At 48.1% G+C, this 5,548-nt stretch overlaps 1 pseudogene; it reads right to left on the bottom strand.

Moving 5' to 3' along the window:
- Positions 1 to 1,412: 1,412 nt before the first annotated feature.
- On the bottom strand, positions 1,413 to 3,786 carry LOC104984033 (annotated as a pseudogene).
- Between the last annotated feature and the right edge of the window lie 1,762 nt (positions 3,787 to 5,548).

Raw genomic sequence — 5,548 nt, 5'->3', positions numbered from 1 at the left:
CAAGGGCCTGGGGCCACGGACCAGCATTGTTTACTACCCTGTTGGTACAACACTCCCCCTGGACCCGGAGGCTCGGGTTTCCCGTGGAGCGCCGACAGGTGGCACCTTTCAATCACTGCCGGGCCCTCCCGCCTGCCCGGGCCGCATCCATCCTGGGCCCATTTCCTTCCCTGCGTCCTCGTCCTCGCCTGGCCTGGGCAGGCCCCAGGGGCCCTGTGGAGCATGGTCGCCAGCTGTCCGGCCTCCCCTGCCCATCCAGAGCCCAGGTCCTGCACCTCCCTGCCCTCCACCCTCTGTTAAACAGTTCCTTTACCCGTCCTTGGACTAAAGCAGCTGCAGGAGGTTGGTGAGGGAGGGGGTGAGTGGACAGCTGCCATGCGGACCTGTCTTGGGGGCCCCCCGATGGATGGGGTGGGGGAGGGGCAGAGAGAAGGGAGAGGGTCCAAGCTGATGGCTCACGAGTCCAGATGATACAAACCGAGCTCTATTTTGTGCTGAAGTGACCAGGACACAGTAGGCTCAGAGCAAATTTTTGCACTGAATTGAGATTTTTGCTCCCCAAAACAGAACATCTTTCTTTACTTTCTCTAGGGGTCCTGTGGTCTAAGAAGGGGACTGCTTTCGGAGAATGCGTGAGGGGGGCTGTGACTTACAAAGCTGGGGCTCCCCCAACCCTCCCCCCGCACCATCCCCACCACTTCAGCCATCCTGGCCTCCTTCCAATTCCTTCAATAAATTGCCTCCTTTCCGTTCTTGGGACTACCACCGTTCCCCTCCTGCCCTTTGTAAGACTGTCTTCTACTCTGAAATGTCATTTCCTCCTAGAGGCCTCCCATGACCTTGAGTTCCTCTCCATCATCTCCGCATAGTTTATTTCCTTCTCGTATATTTATTGAAATCCAAAATCACCTCATTCGTCACTGGAGTTTCTCTCTAGACTCCAAGCTCCAGTAGGGCAGGGGCTTTACCTTCCTGTTCATGGCTATATGCCTGGGGCCTAGCAAGTTGCCTGGGTCAGATGGGGTGCTCACTAGATAGATATTAAATGAGCAAATACTTTACTTAGCTTAAATATGGAATGAAAACTCAGGGGCTTCTGCCTGGCATGATCTGAAAGCCTGGTTTGGGTACCAGTGGTTGAACAGTGCAATGTTGCTGATTGCCAGCCGTACTTAGTGTGAAGACGTCTATAACTTTAAGGGCCTGAAAATTGCAATGTGGAAAAAAGACCTCATCTGTTAGAGATACAGTTAGATGGAGAAAATACGGCTAAATGCTGACAGCTGTCAAGTCCTGGTGATGGGTGATTAGCATCTGAAAATTCAGTACACCGTGCTCCCCACTTTTCCAGACTTGTATTTACTTATTTTTCATGTTTCTCCTTGCCTCTCTGTTCAGGTCTTTATTCAAAATCAGCTGCCCCAGATGAGTTGGTGTTTATGGAATAAGCAAACGTAAGTGTGCGCAGCAGCCTTCTTTCCCTCTGGGGTAGCCTTCTTTCCTGCGGGCTTCTTCTCAGCTGCTGGTTTCTTGGTGCCCTGCAGCCTTTTTTCCCACCGCAGGTTTCTTGCCCCGAACCCCGTTCTCATCTGATTTGGTGTCTAGTACTACTGCCGCCTTATCCGGACGGACTCTGGTTCTTGGCCTGTTGAAGAAGGGCGTTCTGGTGCGTGGTCTTTGCGTGTGGGTTAAGCTTCAACATGAGTCTCAGGGTTTTCAGTGCATTCTTTCTCAGGACTCTGCGATGAATCTTCTTGCGTGGTGCTCAGAGTGCTCTTTGGATTTCTGGGCTTTTCAAGAGGCTGCTGAGGTCTGTATTGAGCATCTTGTGCAGGGGGAGATTGTAGTTACTCTTGAGGGAGGCTGCTTGATGCCAAGTGCCATACAGCTCATCTGGCTTTCGGAGAGCGCTTTCAGTCCGAATGCAGAAACGCCCCACATGACCATCAGGAGCAAGTTTCAAAATGTTCAGCTTGCTTCTATTAATTCCAGGGATGTTTCTGAAGGCCCTGATGATACCACTGTCTTCGTTACAGATGAGGCTGGGTCCCCTGCGCTGGACACGGCGAGGGTTTCTCATTTTACCTCTGCCAGCTCTCATTCGCTGAGAGGCGTAGACCTTTCTGATGTCATTCCGGGCCTTCAGTTTCTTCAGAAGCAAAACAGCCTGCTTGGTCTTCTTATAGCCTTCAACTTTATCTTCAGCCTCCAAAGGAAGTTCAGGAGCTTCCCCTACACAATGCCCTTTAGGCATGACCAGCGGTGGTGAGGCCGGGGCGGCTGGCGCAGAGCAGATGGAGCGTCGCTGCTGCTCTGTACTCGCTCTGCGGTGCCAACGTCGTCAGGTCCTGGTTGGTGCAAACAGGTGGCCCCCACGACACGTATTTCCAGAAGCACCCTGGCCAGAACGGGGAGTCCCGCCACCTGGAACCCTGGGAATTCGAGCCACAGCTCTGCCGGTACCCCGACACTCGGCACGGGTTTGATGACCTGCTGATCGACTGGCAGCAGAGGGCTGTCTGTTGCTTTTGCGCAAGTTGGTGTGAACCTAGTTCACACTATCTGGTCGAGTGGGAGCCTTGAACACAGCAGGCAAAGTGACATTTCTGCCAGGGGAGCCCCCTTTTCGGAGCACACTGGGGTCAGTGGACAAGCGCACGCCGTGGCGGGGAGAGGAGAGCGGCGCCCACAGCAAATGTCTTCTGTACTTTTAAACTTTGCCCTAATAAATAAAACTCCAAAAAGAAAGCAACATTTCATTGTTATTGAGCAACTGTCATGGATTAGATATGCTATTTTTTCTGTTTGTTTTATAATGATTTTTAAAACTTCATTTTGAAATAATTATAGGTTTATAGAAGTTACATAAGTAGTACAGAAAGGGAACTGAAGGTTACATTTTACTTAAGATTTATCCACTGAAAGCCAAATCTTACATAACTTATGCAATATCAAAACAAGGAAGTTGGCCTGGATATCATGGCTTGTATGGTGTTATGACAGCTTAGATTTGTATAAAACCTCCACCCACAATCAGGACATGGAACCATTTCACCCACACAAAGATCTGCCTTGTGTTATTCCCTTAGGCACACTTCCCTCCCTCTCCCCACCAAATCTAACCCTAGGCAATCTCATTAATCTTTTCTCTCATCGCTATAATTTTGTCATTTTCAGAATGTGGTTTAAATGGAATCATACAGTTACACAATCATTCATAAAATCTGATTTAAAAAAGTCCCGTCTAGGGAGCAGATTCTTCTCGCAAGAACCCATCTTCTTTTCCATGTAATTTCTTAATATTCCATATATTTATAATGTTTTCAAAAGCAAAAACCAGGATCACATATGTACAATAATATACATCACAGTATTATCTCAATAGTCAAAACTGGAAACAACCCACAAGTTCATCAACAGGAGCATAGATAAATGCATTACAGCTGATTTATACAATCAAACACTCGACAGCAATAAAGAAAAATGCATAAGAGATACACACGACAGTATGGCTGAAATCTCACCAATGCTACGTTGAGCTAAAGAGGTGAGGCACAAACAGAAAGTAATGTATAATTTTGCTTACATGATGTTCGAGAGTAGGCAGAACTAACTGATGCTGATAGAAGTCAGAATAGAGGTTCACTGCAGGAGAGGGGATATTGACTGGGAAGGGACATGAGATAACTTTTTAGGGTGCTGGAAGTATTTTGTATCTTGATCTGGGTAATGGTTATAAAAATGAATATCTGTTTAAAAATTAAGATTCTGCATGTTACTACTTTACTGTCTGAATTTTATACCTCAGTTTAAAAAATTCATTCATTTTTGGTTGCCCTGGGTCTTTGTTGCTGTATGCCGGCTTTCTCTAGTTGCAGAGAGGGTAGGCTCCTGTCCATCGCGGTGTGCGGGCTTCTCATTGCAGTGGCTTCTCTGTTGCAAAGCATCTGCTGTAGCTGTGCAGGCTCTGTGGCGTGGCTCAGGGCTTATCTGCTCCAAGGCACGTGGAATCTTCCCGGACCAGGAATTGAACTCGTGCTATCTGCAGTGGTAGGCAGATTCTTATCCACTGTGCCTCCAGGGAAGTCCTATACCTCAATTTTAAAGTATCAGGGCATAGGGTTTAGCAGAGGTTGAGTCCTTACAGCAGTGCTGTAATGAGACCCAATGTTTAAAATCATGGCTTTCCCAGGAAAGTACATCGTGACCAACCACATAAATTGTCTGGCCCACCTTCTCCTACGGGCAGTGTACCCTTGCATCATTAACTTGCATCTTTAAATTTCGTTCACTGGGATGTCCCTTGAAATATCCAGGATTGAGGTGGATTTTTTCTTGGGGTCAGGGGAGGAGGGCAGGGAGCAGGAGACAGGCATGCAGAGAAGCACGTTGTCTTGTTCCCTGGTGGCTCAGACAATGGGTCTGCCTGCAATGCAGGAGACCCAGATTCCATCCCAGGGTTGGGAAGATCCCCTGGAGAGCGGATAGTCTACCCACTCCAGTATTCTTGTGTTTCCCTGGTGGATCAGACGGTAAAGAATCTGCCTGTGGTGTGGGAGACCTGGGTTTGATCCTAGGTTGGGAAGATCCCCTAAAGGAGGGTATGACAACACACTCCAGTATTCTTGCCAGGAGAATCCCCACAGACAGAGGAGCCTGGTGGGCTACAGTCCATGGGGTTGCCAAGAATTGGACATGACTGAGCCACTAATACCCTTCACACTCACACACACTCACAAATACCCTTCTTCTTCACCCAAACACGCTAGGATGGCTCTGGTGGCAGCTGCAATGGCTGCCTAATCATCTTTATGAAGAGATGGTCTGGGGCATCTACTTCAGTTCAGTTCAATCGCTTAGTTGTGTCAGACTCTTTGCGACCCCACAAACCACAGCACGCCAGGCCTCTCTGTCCATCACCAACTCCCGGAGTCCACCCAAATCCATGTCCATTGAGTCGGTGATGCCATCCAACCATTTCATCCTCTGTCATCCCCTTCTCCTCCTGCCTCTAATCCTTCCCAGCATCAGAGTCTTTTCCAACGAGTCAGCTCTTCCCATCAGGTGGCCAAAGTATTGGAGTTTCAGCTTCAACATCAGTCCTTCCAATGAACACTCTGGACTGATCTCCTTTAGGATGGAGTGATTGGATCTCCTTGCAGTCCAAGGGACTCTCAAGAGTCTTCTCCAACACCACAGTTCAAAAGCATCAATTCTTGGGTGCTCGGCTTTCTTTATAGTCCAACTCTCACATCCATACATGACCACTGGAAAAACCATAGCCTTGACTAGACGGACCTTTGTTGGCAAAGTAATGTCTCTGCTTTTGAATATGCTATCTAGGTTGGTCATAACTTTCCTTCCTAGGAGTAAGCATCTTTTAATTTCATGGCTGCAATCACCATCTGCAGTGATTTTGGAGCCCCCCAAAAATAAAGTCTGACACTGTTTGCACTGTTTCCCCATCTATTTCCCATGAAGTGATGGGACAGGATGCCATGATCTTCGTTTTCTGAATGTTGAGCTTTAAGCCAACTTTTTCACTCTC

This window comes from Bison bison, unplaced genomic scaffold (genome assembly GCF_000754665.1).
Source record: "Bison bison bison isolate TAMUID 2011002044 unplaced genomic scaffold, Bison_UMD1.0 scf7180017863815, whole genome shotgun sequence".
Lineage (NCBI taxonomy): Eukaryota > Metazoa > Chordata > Mammalia > Artiodactyla > Bovidae > Bison > Bison bison.
The sequence above is the reverse complement of the archived record's forward strand: the minus strand, read 5'-3'. Positions and strand labels throughout refer to the sequence as shown.